We start from the raw sequence: 17,069 nt of genomic DNA, 5'->3' as shown, positions 1-17,069 counted from the left end.
AAGTGATTGGAATGTTATGCATTGGAGAAGTGAGGGCCGACCTTGCACACTTGTGTTCATGCTCAGGGAAAAAATGTAGAATTTTTCATGGAAGTTTCTCAAAAATAAGTATCCCCTTGTATATATCCATTGTATTACAAAAATAATGTGTCATGGTTTGTCTTTAGAATGTTTAAATTGCTTGTATAGTGTGTGCAACAGAAAAACAGAAACTTTTGTTGTAGTGCTTGAATTTTCGTTTTTTACTGGAGCGTGATAAAATCTTGAAATTCTGACACCGTACTGCTCTGCAAATTTTTAGATTTTCCTAATTTTTTAGAATTTTTGAAGTTACAGAAGTATATGAAAGTTCCAGATTGCTACAGACCATCCCGTTCTTGACAGATTCTATTTTCTATGTGTTGTTCGCTTATTTTGATGAATCTATGGGTTGTATCGGGGTATGAACCATGATGAAGTTGGAATAAGTAGATATAATGCTAATATGAAATTGGAATGAGTTTACAACAGTACCTAAACGTAGTGATTTGCTTTATTATACTAACGGATCTCACAAAGTTTTTGTTAAGTTTTGTGTGGATGAAGTGTTTGAAGAACGAGGAGTTACCGATATGAGAAGAATAAGGAGAGACAAGAGTTCAAGCTCAGGGATGCCCAAGGCACCCCAAGTAAATATTTCAAGGATACTCAAGCATCTAAGCTTGGGGATGTCCCAATTGGCATCCCATCTTTCTTCTTCAACAAGTATACCTCGATTTTTCTTTTGTTCACATGATATGTGTCTTTTGAGTTTAGTTTTCTTTTATTTTCCTATATGCTCCATGCTAGTGTAAGATAGCCCTTCATTGATTTGTAGAATGCTCTTTGTGCTTCACTTAAATCTTTTGAGTATGGCTTTATAGAATGATCTTTGTGCTTCACTTAAATCTTTTGAGTATGACTTTATATTATGCTCTTTATTATGCTTCACTTAAATATTTTGAGTACGGCTTTATAGAATGCTTCATGTGCTTCACTTATATATTTTGAGCTTGTATGTTGGTAAATCCATATTAATTGTAGAATGCTCCGTGAACTTCACTTATATCTTTTGGAGTATGAATAAGACTATCATCGGAATTGGGCTTGGAAGAGTATCATTATAATATCATGCCTAGCTAAAAAGGCATTAAAAAAGCGCTTGTTGGGAGACAACCCAATATTTATCTTTACTGTTTTTGTGTGTTCACGTGGTTAAGATACTATAGTAATCATGTTTTATAGCATTTGTTTCAATAAAGTGCCAAGTAAGACCTTTGGGATGGCTTACGGTGATAGTTGATTTGATCTTGCTGAAAAACAGAAACTTTCATGTCCAGTAAAATAATTTTCATTTTTAACAGAAGTGTGATAAAATACTGATTCTTTTGGCCGAAGATTAATATACAAATTTCCTAGGTTGTCCTACTTTTTCAGAATTTTTGGAGTATCATAAGTATGGTTGTTGTTCAGATCATTACAGACTGTTCGGTTTTTGGCATATTCTGTTTTCAATGCATAGTTCTCTTGTTTTCTAGTTTCTATGGATTATATTGCTCAATATAAATTGTAGAAATGATATAGTACAGTAGACATTGTGTGAGAACAATTATGAATCTTGTCTTTGTTAGTACCAAAGTAAATGATTTACTCTTTTATCATACTAACCCATCTCACGAAGTTCCGTTAAGTTTTGTGAGATTGAAGTTTTGAAGTTTTGGGTGAGATATCGATACGAGCAGAATAAGGCGTGGAAAGACCCTAATCTTGGGGATGCCCAAGGCACCCCAAGGTAATATTCAAGGAAGACTCAAGCGCCTAAGCTTGGGGATGCCCTAGAAGGCATCCCCTCTTTCGTCTTCAAAACCATCGGTATACCTTACTCGGAGCTATGTTTTTATTCGTCACATGATATGTGTTTTGCTTGGAGAGTATTTTCATTTTACTTGTTGTTTGAATAAAATCATTGGATCTGAAATCTTGAATGAGAGATATTCCTCCATGGCTAGTTAATTATTTGACTACTCATTGTTCTTTACTTATATTCTTTCCGGAGTAGTTTTATCATTTACTCACGTGCTTCACTTATATCCTATGAGTAAATGGTTGAATGAATTGAATATCATAGAAATTATATATGCTTCATGTGCTTATCCCATGGGGAGTAATGACTTCACTTATAAGGAGTATAGGTGGTAAAATTTATTGAAAGTTAGCAAACTCAACATTGGTCACTTGTACAATTCATGAAAAAATATTAAAGGAAGAGAGATTTCACATATAAATATACTATATTGGACATCCTCTATCATTGTCAGCCCCATTAATTATTTTCAAACTTGAGCAAATTAGTTGAACTTGGACAAGGAAGACAACGTAATGAGTTATGTTTGGGTATATTTGCATAGAAGTTATATTGTTATGGATCCTCTAACATGTGGTGATTGCTTAGGATCTTTTGCTAGGAAAAAAATTTGTACTATGTAGAGATACTACTTGTGCATACAAAACCTTTAAACCCCGTTTCATGCCATGAGTGTCCATCATATCTACCTATGGATTGAATAAGATCCTTCAAGTAAGTTGTCATCGGTGCAAAAAGCAATAAAAATTGCTCCTAAATATGTATGATATTTTATTATAGGGGAAAATAAACGTTGTACGAACTTGTGGTCGTAAAGAAATAAAAGCGACGGACTGGATAATAAAGGTTGCTATCACAAAGGGTAATACAACATGACTTTCCTTTGCATTAAGGGTTTGCACATCCAACATTTAAAAGTGCATGACAACCTCTGCTTCCCTCTTCGAAGGGCCGATCTTTTACTTTCACGCATTTACTTTTATGCAAGAGTCAATAGTATCTCTTCCTATTTTCAATCTAAATTAATCTTTAGTTGGAAAGCGTCATGTGGTGGGGAAAGATCCAAGCATATATGGCCATTCAAATATATTTGATCATGAATTATTGTTGATGACAATTATCTATATGATAAATAAGTTGGGAGGCAAAAAATTAAGCCCCTATCTTTCTCTGTGTTTGATGGATCCTATTTGTTCTAAAAATATGCTTTGAGTATTAGCAACTGACGGTGTCCTGGACTAGGGGGTACTCACCATGTCGTCTCCCGATCTATTAGATTGGGCCGAGGCCCCCCATGGCCGTATACTCATGGGCCAGTTCGGACAGCTTCCGCATACAAGGAAGATTCCACAAAGACTTGGCGATCAAGACAAGGACTTCTCCCCACCGGCGTATTCGGCTAGGACTCTTGTTAACCTAGGCCTCTGGTGCATTATATAAACCAGGGCCAGGCTAGTCGATAGAATATACAACAATCATACCATAGGCTAGCTTCTATGGTTTTAGCCTCTATGATCTCGTGGTAGATCAACTCTTGTAATACTCATATCATCAATAGCAATCAAGCAGGACGTAGGGTATTACCTCCATCAAGAGGGCCCGAACCTGGGTAAACATCATGCCCCCTGCCTCCTGTTACCATCGATCCTAGACGCACAGTTCGGGACCCCTTACCCAAGATCCGCCGGTTTTGACACCGACATTGGTGCTTTCATTGAGAGTTCCGATGTGTGATCGACAAAAGGATCGATGGCTCGCCTGCAGATCAACTGCGACTTCGGCGTCTTCGTCACCAGTTCGACTGGTCACCTTGGTTCGACCAAGAATTGCGCCCTGTGTTAGGATCACCATGTTCGGACGAGGGCCTTCATGAAACATCAACTCCGATCTCTATCAAGATCACGGAGGAATCATCTATGGAGCTCGGGGGCTCAACGTCAACATTGCCCTCAATCGACCGTGCTGTTTTTTTGGACAGCGAACTCGTATCTGCCGCCACCACCTCCCCGAGTATCGCTTTGACGATCGCTTTTGTGAATTGTGCGGAATTGAGTCTATAACAACCCTGGAAAATTTCGTCGAGTTCCGATGGAGGAATCTCTGGCAATCCACGATATATCGGAGCCCTGTCAAATCTGGATGGGAATTTGGATGAGTTTAAGGCGTGGTGTCCAGCTTGTAGCTCGGATGTCCTTTGGAAGATCCAACCATTGATCTACTGCGGAATTCCTATATCTACCACCTCTCAAAATTTCAGCTCGATCCGACCATCCAAACTCCGGGAACCTTCCGATTAGTGCATCACTTTTCGGATCTGTTTTCTGCGCGAAAACGAATCCAACCCGAGTTCATCTTTTTTATGAACGGGATTTCGGACATCCCTTTTGAAGGAAGTTTTGTATGGGGTATTGTGTTTTGTTCCCGAACACAACCCACTAACTTTAAGATCTTTTGAACATGATCTTCAACATCATGCTGGTGTCAAACCAGTCCGGCAATATTACTCCACGGCTGCCGACCTGCGCTAGACACGTCATCACTTTAGCCGAGATCAACTTCTTCGGATCATCATCTCGGCAAGCCGAACAAGAGTCCGGCATCGTGAAGGATAAATCATCATCAACATTGCCGCCCCACGGATTACACGGAGCGGGCATACCGGCATCACCGCATGGTCGCTTCATCAAGCTGGCATCGGCCACGTCACGACCTGCATCGACAGGGCCACACTATTGCTTCTTCAAGCTGGCGTCCATCACGCCGACCTACTTCGATATCTCGGCTGGACCAGGGGCTTTGCCATTTCTTCATCAACCTACTCCGGACACTTCGGCGTCACTAGCCGACCAGCTCCGTCACGTTAGCTGGGCCGAGGGCTTTGCCTCGGCGAGTCAACCTTTACCAGCATTGTCATGCCGTCGTTTTATCGCCCATCAGGCAATGGGTGTGCGGAGCGAGTCCCAATTTTGGGAATCACCTTCCTTCGGATTGCTACAACAAATAAACCAGGTGCTATTAATCCCAATATTTTTTGCTTGTTTGGGTTCATTTTTCCCAAGGAATTATTACTCTGGTTTGTCCATGATATGTACACAGGTCTATCAAATGGTGACCGCATTAACGACGGTTGCGTGGTAGTTCGATCAGTTTCCGTACATAGTCCGGCGAACGCTGCATCCGGAGCTCGGACCGACCTGTGAATTCAGGCTTTGCCACGCCTTTACTACATCACGCCGACGCCCTGCATCAACATTGACTTCGGCGCCAGGCCATATTTATTCTATTCCGCACTTTTGCATAAATTATTTATTATGCAACGTTTTTTTAAATTATCATTATTACTATTATCTCTGGTTTGCACAATTTTTTGTGCACAGGAAAATGATCCGGGGACTTCGGCGTCACTCTACCGGTCTGCATTGATCGTGCTATGTCACCACTTCGGCGTGTCGAGCTCTCCGCTCCGCCACCTCGGGACCAGCTTGGGGGATGGAACCTTGCCCCGCATCAAGCTCGGACCGCGTCATCAATACCGAACACATTAACCAGCTAAGTCACTTTCATGCTCAAAGCTTTAATTTCTAACTTGTGTTCGGTTCGACCAAGCATTATACTTTTTTGGAAAAAAGTTGCGTGTAAAAAATTTCCTTGTCCAAACTTTGTTTGTGACGCATAAATTCAAATACCCAATTCATTTGGGGGCTTCCTTCATGAAGCTTTTCCACTTGCATATGATTATACTTGTACGGCTTCGTTCCTTGTTCGTGTATTATGCCATAGTATGCACCATATTGACTTAAGCAATTTGCAAGCTGGGTTGCCTCGCTCCTGTGTTTACCCCTACGTTCCCGATTGTTCGGCTAGGGAGTAAAGGGAGCACCTCTGCGATTGTCATGATCGGGTCGCCCGAGCCGGACCTCAGACTGGGTGAAGCCAAAAGTTAGCGCTCTTATAGTTATCAATGATGGTCGGCACACAACGGAACTCATGAGTACAAAAAATCTATTGCACAAGTCTCATAATAACAATGAGCACCGACGAAAGGTATCAGTGGGGGTACTATTTTCTTCGAAGATGCTTCTTACACTTCACGGTAATATAGCATAAGTTCCCTGAGCGCGCTTTGTCTGTTACAGCCTTATGGCCTGATTGCCTGGTTATTGGAAACACCATCGATATTCTCGACCGATGGAGTACATAACACTTTTCGGTCCTTGGCCGAAGAGGGAGAAGCTGACGGTCGGTTAAGACACGTTTAAAGTTCGGTTGAACATAGATATGATATAAGTACTTCGGTACATGCAATCATTCTTCTACCCAAGTCACTTGGGGGCTCTTAAGTTTATTTGAGCCGTTTTATAATAAGTGTTCTTCTTCATAGTCATTGCAAAGTTTTATTATTATTATTTATCACTCCTTTTTTCGACACGAGTGTGCGGTCACTAGCCGGGGAGCCTAATTTCTCTCTCAAAACCGCTAGAGTTTAGTTTGCTAAACTGGCCTGATGAGAAGTACTCCGCCCTCGGGATAGGAGGTTGAAGCTGTAGGCTGACCCACTCGAAGTCTTGAGATAGGATGTATCATGTTAAAGCACGACAGAAGCACTTCTTTTTTCTAAGACCAACTTTCGGATTGGCACCAAACACTTGATATTGTTCGGACGTCATGTTTTTACTGACGTTTCTTGGTTTTCCAAGCTTTTTGGCACTTTTAAACTATTTGTGCTTTTCCACCATTAGTCTCGCAGTGCAACGCCGGACACCTTTAGGGATTCGGCAAAAACATTCTCAGATATTGCTATATATGCATCGGTTTCGAATTGTGTCTTCGGTCAATAGTTGGGTTGCCCAGCTCTTGCTCTTGCTTCCTACGTTCTGTTTTGTTCGGCTAGGCGTGCAAAGGGAGAACCACTGCAATTGTGCTTCCAGCTCATGTGGTTAAGCACCTCAGTGGAGAAAGCCGACAACTGACTTTCACAATAAGCGTAAACTGGTCAGCGATCTGATGACTATGTTAAATGATGGGCCGTTCATAACATTGGCCGAACTGTTTATGGCTTGACCCCGACTGTTGCCGAACACTACCAGGGGCTATTAACTGGCCTCCCAAACTAAATCCTCAACATTTTGCTCTTACATTAGAGCTGAGGTTTAATGATCATGCTTAGCATGACAACCCAAAGAAAGGAACCGATAGCGGGACTATTTTCTTTGCAAGACATTTCTTCTGTTAAACAGTAATATAACTCTCTGTGTACCTTTGTTTATAAAACCGTATGGCCAGATTGCCTTGTTTTTTGTAAATCTTTGCCCTCATAAAGGCTTTATAAAGTAGGACAAACACTCCTCGACTACTGGCCGAGGAGGTGGAAGCCGATGGTTGGTTAACAAAGTTTTGTACAATGCGGATCCGAGCATTAATGACGTAAAGTACTTGGATACATAGAGTCATTACACATAATTTGTGATTTTACTATGGATATTGATCCTTAATTCGGCCACCCATGCCCGCATTAAGGCTCGGGGGCTACTGGGCTTCGGGCTTATTATTTACAAATATTAAAGGGGCACATTGATCCCCTGATCTGGTGTTACCACCCGACCAGTGTCTCGGGGGCTACTGCATTGCTTGTCCAATGCAGAAAATTTTATGTGCAATATAGTTTCCGAGGAGATTTTGATCCTCAGGTTGGTCGGCCACACCCAACCTGAGTCTCGAGGACTGAGCACGCCGCTTTTAGTGTCCCGAAGTATTCTGCCGAGCTTGGACTTGATCCTCAGGCCGATTTTGCAAATCAACCTGAGTCTCAGCGGCGGTCTTACATCATCCTTCAGGTGCATATCTCGGGTTTTAGACCGATACACACCTTGAGGGCTACTAGCTATATATCTCGGCAGAGAATAAATTGCACCAATAAAAAATATTCACAAAAATCGGCCCACATTCGGGGTGGTGCACCACCTCGGAAGCAGCCCGGCATAAAGCTCGGGCGTTAGTGGCTGGCTCCATAGAGGGCATTTCCGGCATTAAGCTCAGCTAAACTCCTTCAAACTTCTTTGAACCAAGGTGATTTACGACACCTTGGATATAGTCCGACGTTGGAGCTCGGATACATAGTCCGGCGTTGGAGCTCGGATACATTCCGGCATTAGAGCTGGGAAGCAGTCCGGTGTTGGTGCTCGGTTACAAAAGATACCTCGAATACAATCCGGTGTTGGAGCTCGGGCGCAAGAGGACGCTGCCGCCCGGGAACAACTTCAAACCCGAGGTGTGGCATAAAAATAACAAGGCACTGGTAAAGGCCGGAAACTTAAAGGGGCTCCTCGGATACCCGACGTGTAAACTCGTCGAATGCATTTCGGTGATCCTCAAGATCGAAGATAAAGAAGATTTGTTGAACCAGTTTTCAAGACCGACGATCGAAGATGAAGAACAGTTCGGAAGAATCCAGGAGCGTCCCTAACTTGAAGACCGGTTCAGGGGGCTACTAACGGTGTCCTGGACTAGGGGGTACTCACCATGTCGTCTCCCGATCTATTAGATTGGGCCGAGGCCCCCCATGGCCGTATACTCATGGGCCAGTTCGGACAGCTGCCGCATACAAGGAAGATTCCACAAAGACTTGGCGATCAAGACAAGGACTTCTCCCCACCGGCGTATTCGGCTAGGACTCTTGTTAACCTAGGCCTCTGGTGCATTATATAAACCAGGGCCAGGCTAGTCGATAGAATATACAACAATCATACCATAGGCTAGCTTCTAGGGTTTTAGCCTCTATGATCTCGTGGTAGATCAACTCTTGTAATACTCATATCATCAATATCAATCAAGCAGGACGTAGGGTATTACCTCCATCAAGAGGGCCCGAACCTGGGTAAACATCGTGTCCCCTGCCTCCTGTTACCATCGATCCTAGATGCACAGTTCGGGACCCCTTACCCGAGATCCGCCAGTTTTGACACCGACAGCAACCATTGAAGACTATATGATAGTTGAGTAGCTCTTACATAGATGTGTACCCGCAAAAAAAGATAATGACATGTGAAGACATTCACTTGAAGACTAGGGAGTGCGAAGACATAGTTGTTTCGTAGTTCCCTTTTCTTCTTTATTGAGTCACAAGAACCACCGTACTGTTAAGTGGGGTCCAAGTGAACAAAGTAAGAGTGACTGATGTGATGCTCAAACAAAATCCTATGTCTCCGTGCAAAGACAATGAGAGCAAATCTTATCCAGAGCTGGATGAGTTAGCTTTTCTTGTAGCCCAACCGCGTGTGTTTGAAACCCGACTGTTGGACACGTGTCGGTTCCTTAGTGACCCAGGGTCATTCTGGACATATCAGGTCAGGTTGCCCTGGCTATAAATAGCCCACCCCCTACACCATAAATTAGTGGCAGCTCAGAGTTAGTGCACGGCTTTTGTCGTTTGAGAGCAACCCACCACCGAAGCCTTCAAGAGAGAGATCCTTGCGAGGACAAATCCCAAAATACCCAGAAGCAAAGAGTGTTAGGCATCACTGAATTCTTTCTGTCTGCATGACCTGAAGGCTTGTTACACTTGAGGATTGTGAATCCTCCAGCCAGTTAGGCGTCACGTTCTGAGCATCCAAGAGTCATTGTGGATCACCGGTGAACGAAGTCTGTGAAGGTTTGGAAGTCTACCTTGAAGACTTACCAGAGTGATTGGGCGAGGACTGGGTGTCCTTAGCTCAAGGAGTATAAGGTGAAGACGCGGTCTTCTGAGTTCAATCTCAGCCTCCCTAACCAGACGTACAGTTGTCACAACAACTGGAACTGGGCTACCAAATCCTTGTCTTCACCAGGCAATTGGTTCTATCCCCACTTCCTTTACATTTCAGTTTGTCTTCGTAAAGTTGTTGCTTGCTTGCCTGATCTATTTGACTTCACTATGCGAAGAATATTACCTGTTTGGCTTCATATTGTCTTCCATTCTGATCCATACTACCTAGCTGCTGATAGTCTTTGTTCGTTCACAATATTGCTTACTTGACTATGGCTTGTCTAGTGCAGTCTATCTTCCGCTGCATATCAATAGGTTCATTTCATCTGTTTGTCTTCAAAGACCTCGTGTATTGAAGACTTTCATAAAAATCACCTATTCACCCCCCCTCTAGTCCATAACTAGCACTTTCAATAGACCCTTCCTGAAAATAAGATGAATTGCAATTGTTTGATGGCTAAGAACATGGTTTGTTAGTTTTCAAGAAATTTTATGGTCTATACTTTAACTTGTGAATAGCTTGCTACTTGATCATGCACAAGAAGTTTTATGAGATGAGCTACTATTTATGATGTATAATTATGCTAGAAAAAGTGTTTGGAACTATCATTGATCAAACTTGTGCACTTGCTAGCATTCCCACTTCATAAATTATTTCTTTTATCATTTACCTACTCGAGGACGAGCATGAATTAAGGGTATAAGCTATATCAAAGTTGGAATATAGTAGATATAATGCAAAAATAAAATATGAATGGGTTTGCAATAGTACTTATAGTAGTGATTTTCTTTCTTATACTAACGGATCTCACAAACGTTTTATTGAGTTTTGTGTGGTTGAAGTTTTCAAGTTTTGTGTGAGATTACGATGGATGAAGGAATAAGGAGTAAGAAGAGCCTAAGCTTGGGGATGCCCATGGCAGCCCAAGACAATATTCAAGAATTATCAAGCAACTAAGCTTGGGGATGCCCCCGAGTAGCATCCCCTGTTTCTTCTAACAACCATCGGTATTTTACTTGGAGCTATATTTTTATTCGTCACATATCATGAGTTTTGCTTGGAGCATATCTTGTATGATATGAGTCTTTGCTTGTTTTGCTTTGTATTTTTAGTCATGAATCCTTGCTGGACACACCTATTTGAGAGAGCCAAAATTATGCCATGACTTGTTAGAATTGCTCTCTATGCTTCACTCAAATCTTTATGAGCTATGGAATTGCTCTAGTGCTTCACTTATATATTTTTGAGCAAGGTGTGCTTTAGTATTTTTGGAGAAATTCTCTCATGCTTCACTTAGATTAATTTGTGAGAAAGAAATATGATGCTCATGTTCTTCACTTATATTTGTTTGAGCTTATTGAAAGCAACATATGAAACTATAGTTCCAAAGTGATAGATATCCAAGGAGGATATAATAAAAACTTCCATGAAGATCATTGGACAAAATAAACTTGATTCCTTGTAATAGTTTTGAGATATGATGATAGTGATATGTGAGTCATGTTGATGAATAATTATGCTTTAGTAAGAATATTGGTGTTCAGGTTTGTGATTCCCTATGCAAGCACGAAAGTCAATAGTCATGCAATGAAATTACATCCTACTTGTGGTACATTATTCAGTGTTAGTTATGCTTAATGCTCGCTTATGAGATTTTTTGCTTCTTGGTTGGATGCTCCTCAATCTTTTGCTAGCCTTCATTTGCACTAAGTATGATCACTACTTGTGCATCCAAAATCCTTTAAACCAGTTTTTTCCACATGAGTCCACTATACCTACCTATATGCGGTATTCTTTTGCCGTTCTAAGCAAATTTGTATGTGTCATCTCAAATTTTCAAAATAAATTTCTCTTTTGTGTGCTCGTACCACTCATGAAACAGTAGGGGGTGGCTGATATATTTCCATGCTAGATGTGTTATTCTCAAAAGACGAGCATTTATTCACTTGTCATTGCACGAGAGTACGGCAAAGATATTAGGCACTACTAGGAAAAGCCTCGCAGTAGCGCTGGTTTTTGGCCTATCAGTAGCGCGGGTTGCCACGCTACTAATAAGGTGCTACAATTAAAGGTTAGCAGTAGCGTTGGTCAACACACGCTACTGCTATATGTACTTAGTAGCATCGCTTTTTTAATAGTGCGCTACTGGTAAGTACTAGCAGTGCGCCTCCACTCCCGCACTATTACTATTATTGTTTATTCTATTTCTTTTTCATTTTATGTCGTTTCATACACCATTATACAAGTTTTCATACAGTAGAAAATTAGAGATTGATTTTACATCATAATGAGTTATTACATCACTGGGTGAAAGAACCGTGGACTAGTTTCAAGTGGATGGATCCATCCACTTGAAACCAATCCGTGGTTCTTTCACCGAATGATATAATAAATCATCATCATCATTATCACATGAACAAATTATCATCATAATACATCATTGTCTTCGCACTCCATTATCTTACAGTCATTTTATATCATTTCTTGGGACTAACCTATTGACATAGTGCCAAGTGCCAATTGCTGTTTATTGCTTGTTTTTTACATCACAGAAAATCAATATCAAACGGAGTCCAAATGCAGCAAAACTTTTTGTGGATTTTTTTGGACCAGAAGACACCAAATGGGCCAGAGAAGCACCTGGGGGGTGCCCCGAGAGGGGTACAACCCACCAGGGTGTGCCCAGGTGGGTTGTGCCCACCTCAGTGGCCTCCCGCACCGCCTCTTTGCTCTATAAATACCCCAATATTCCAAAAACCCTAGGGGAGTCGACAAAAATCAATTCCAGTCGCCGTAAGTTCCAGAAACGCCAGATCCAATCTAGACACCATCACGGAGGGCTTCATCATCCTCATTGGTGCCTCTTCGATGATGCATGAGTAGTCTTTTTGTAGACCTTTGGGTCCATAGTTAGTAACTAGATGGCTGCCTCTCTCTCTTTTGATTCTCAATACAATGGCCTCTTGGAGATCAATTTGATGTAACTCTTTTTGCGGTGTGTTTGTTTGAATCTGATGAACTTTGAGTTTATGATCAGATCTATGTTTTTATCCATGAAAGTCATTTGAGTCTTTTGATCCCTTATATGCATGATTACGTATAGCCACGTATTTCTTCTTCGAATCTTTGGTTTAGTTAGGCCGACTAGATCGATTTTTCTTGCCATGGGAAGAGGTGCTTTGTGATGGGTTCGATCTTACGGTGCTTGATCCCAGTGACAGAAGGGGAAACAACACGTATGTACCGTTGCTATTAAGCATAACAAGATGGGGTCTATTTCTACATAAATAGATCTTTTCTACATCATGTCATCATTCTTATTGCATTACTCTGTTTCTCCATGAACTTAATACACTAGATGCATGGTGGATAGCTCGATGTGTGGAGTAATAGTAGTTGATGCGGGCAGGAGTTGGTCTACTAATCTTGGACGTGATGCCTATATAATGATCATTGCCTGGATATCGTCATGATTATTTGAAGTTCTATCAATTGTCCAACAGTAATTTGTTTACCCACAGTATGCTATTTTTCTCGAGAGAAGCCACTAGTGAAATCTACGGCCCTTGGGTCTATTCTTTATTATATTTGCCTTCGCGATATATTTTTATTTGCTTTTACTTTCAGATCTATTAATCAGAAAATACAAAAATACCTTGCTGCAATTTTTATTTATTTATTTTATCTCGCGTCTGCGAGATCTATTTATCCAATCTACTACAATTTTACCTACCTTTTTACCCATGAGGGAACCCCTCTCTTATGTCGGTTTGCAAGCATTTGTTCTTTATGTGCAGGAGATGTTTACGTGGTGCTGCCTGGTTCTCCTACCGGTTCGACAACCTTGGTCTCATCACTAAGGGAAATATCTACCGTAGCTATGCTGCATCATCCCTTCCTCTTTGGGGAAATACCGACGTAGTTCAACCGCATCAGGCACAACCCACCTGGGCGCGCCTGGAGAGGGGGGAGCCTTGGTGGGTTGTGCTCACCCAGGGCCCCCCTCTGGTGGTTCTTGGCTCCAGTAATTTTATTTTATTGTATAAAAATTCTCCAAAAAAGTTTTGTTCCATTCCGAGAACTTTTATTTCTGCACAAAAACAACACCATGGTAGTTCTGCTGAAAACAACGTTAATCCCAGTTAGTTTCATTCAAATCATGCAAATTATAGTCCAAATCAAGAGCAAAAGCATTAGGAAAAGTAGATACGGCAGAGACGTATCATATATCGACCAGAGGGGGTGAATGGAAGATTCAAAATTTCTTTCGAAAGTCTTGAAACTTATCCCAATCACAACAGCGCAATAGAGTATTGAAGGAAATGAACTAAATAAATCTTGTTCGTCAGAAGCATATTCCTCGATGAAATATGTAATAAAAGTATGAGCTCGGGAAATGACAGGTTTAACTATGATGAGAGTAATGGAGTGTTCAAACAAATGGAATAGAACACGACACAACATGGAGCACACAAAGAATGATTTCACAAGAGAGCCGAGGAATATAAAAGGACGAGTGAATACAAGCAATGAGAATGAAACAGGATGAGTGCGATGATATAAGTAGACAACATAATGAAATGATCAGATAAACTATCTGCACAAAGCATGTATAAGAACTACTGAAGGAAATGCAGTGAAATAGAATGAACCAGTGGTGCTCGATGGCGACAATCAGATTTGGTAGACCAGTTCAACCTTCTGCCAAAGGGCCATGCCTGGTTGGAGGGGCTGTGACTTAACATGGAAGATAAACTCTCTTCACCCTATTCTCCTTCAACACAGAGCTGATCAGACTCGGGTTGATTTCACTCGTGGTAGATCCTTGTCGGTGATCTCCAAACCTTCGGTCGACCTTCGCGAACCATAATCACTCTTGGTTGCTGAAGATCAGGTTCGGTGAAGATAACAAGTCTTCAACACTCGAACCAAAACCTATCCGTCTAGAGAGTGTGCAACTCTCAAGAGTAATAGGTACACGAACTCTCACTCAGAACTACTGTGATGCTAAACCACTGTCTAGGTTTGGGCTCTTGATTTCTCTCTCAGTGGATCTTAAACTCAAATCACTTGGAGAGGGGTTTCTCAAATCAATCTTCTCAGAAATCTCAAGCGGAGCAGCAACCGGACAATGTTGGAGCGGGGTGGCTATTTATAGTCATAGCCTTCCCAGATGGGAAATGACAAAATTATACATCGGGATTAGCCAATGGCTAAATGACATGAGTCCAGCGGTCGGATTTGAGCACACCGGTAACATTGCTTGCGGAGCAAGTAATGCTAACTCCTCAGTCTGAGACAAATCTCTCACAGCGAAGAAGATCACAATCTGTTGCTGACAAGTATTTGCTGGGAGCACAAAGATATTTCTCTCGCATCTTTCATAAGTTTTGGGAAAGCATCACCACGGATCTAAGCATCGAGAACCTAGACCCCTCTTAATAGTACAGAGGTCCTATGACTCAAAGGAATGAAAGAAGAACAATGAAATGAATACTACGTCTTCACTTTGTCTTCGACTTCCATCATTGCAGTCAATTTCTTCGGACGGCAGTACCGAATCAAAAGCTTTGCCTCAGTAGTAAATTTTTGAGGGGTCGATTTCTTCACATCAATCTTCTCAACTATATGACTTCAACAAATTCAACTCGTTCTTCTCTGCAATGCAGATATACTTTGGTGAAGTTCCTCGAACTTAGCACCGGAGACAACATTCTCTTCAGTTGAGTATGGCCTATTTCTCTATGTATGCACTAGCAAACAAATTAGTCCATACCTATTTCTGTCAGCAATCTCCAAAACACAAGGTAGGCAGATAGTGCACCAACAATCTCCCCCTTTTTGGACGATTGTTGACAAAACATATCACATCGAAGGATAGATAAATAATGGAATGAAATGCAAAGAATAATGAAAGACGAGAGATAGTTGCGAAGATAAAATATTCTCCCCCTTAATCTATGCTTCAAAGCATGAAGATCCGGAGGGAAATGAGATTATTCTTCGTATAAGTGACATTGATCTATGATTTAATACTTGACTCCTATCAATGCACTCGACAGTGTCTGAGGTGATTCCTGTCACAAAATCTTCGAAGAGAATTAGATTTTTAAGATATGCTCAAAGAGATTTGTGACTAGGGATATAATCATGCAGGTTTCCTCAAAAGACAATTTGAATCCATATGAGATGTAGTTTTTTTTGCATGTTAGATATTCGATATAATCAGAGCAAGAAAATAATAATAATATGTTGCTCGGAATGGATACGCTTTAGATGTGGTTTCCGTGCAATACAGAAGATCATTCGAGAAATAATTGCGAGGGAAAACACTTGTCAGTGAATTATATGGCCTTTACAACGTGAGGTATATCAGTTTAGACTCACATTATCTTCCTGCAAGGTTACATAATGAAGGATAACAATCAACACATATCCAATTATAACGAATATAGGTCATTTAGTACTTGAAGAACTTCTCCCCTTAGTGGCATGCCATGATGATTTTCTGTTCTTCTTCGAGGAGCAAATATTATTCCATGTAAGATAATAATTATCAGAGATAATCATTCATGGGAAAAATACATTCGAAGGTACCTGCAAACAGATAGTATGAAGTAAATAATATTGCAGGTGGGGGGTTCTTAACATTACATGACGATCTTGTTTCCTCGGTTTGATCTTCGCCCCTCTGATCTGCATGTTGGTCCTTCGAATCTCTTGGGTTCTTGTACTCTAACTTGGGCTGGTGGTTCAATCTTGCTCCCATGCCTGTGCACAGTCTGGGCAATAGATCCAGGGTTTGTTGCACCGACAATCACTTTGGGACTAGTTTCATATGTTGCTTTTGATAGCTCAAACAAATATAAGTGAAGAGCATGAGCATAAAAATATTTCTTCTCTCAAAATAATTTAAGTGAAGCATGAGAGAATTTCTTAAAAAAATTACTAACTCTCAAATAAATCTAAGTGAAGCATGAGAGCATTTCTTCAAAAATACTAAAGCACACTGTGCTGAAAAAGATATAAGTGAAGCACTAGAGGAATTCCATAGCTCATAAAGATTTAAGTGAAGCATAGAGAGCAATTCTAAAAAGTCATGGCATAATTTTGGGTGTCTCAAATAGGTGTGTCTAGCAAGGATTCATGACTAAAAATACAAAGAAAAAAATCAAAGACTCATATCATACAAGACGCTCCAAGCAAAACTCATAATATGTGACTAATAAAAATATAGTTTCAAATAAAATACTGATGGTTGTTAGAAGAAAGAGGGGATGCCACTTGGGGCATACCGAAACTTAGTTGCTTCATACTTCTTGAATATTATCTTGGGGTGCCATGGGCATCCCCAAGCTTAGCCTTTTGCTAATACTTATTCCTTCATCCATCGTAATATCACCCAAAACTTGAAAATTTCAATCACACAAAACTCAACAAAACCT

Source organism: Triticum dicoccoides, chromosome 6A (genome assembly GCF_002162155.2).
Source record: "Triticum dicoccoides isolate Atlit2015 ecotype Zavitan chromosome 6A, WEW_v2.0, whole genome shotgun sequence".
NCBI lineage: Eukaryota > Viridiplantae > Streptophyta > Magnoliopsida > Poales > Poaceae > Triticum > Triticum dicoccoides.
The sequence above is the reverse complement of the archived record's forward strand: the minus strand, read 5'-3'. Positions refer to the sequence as shown.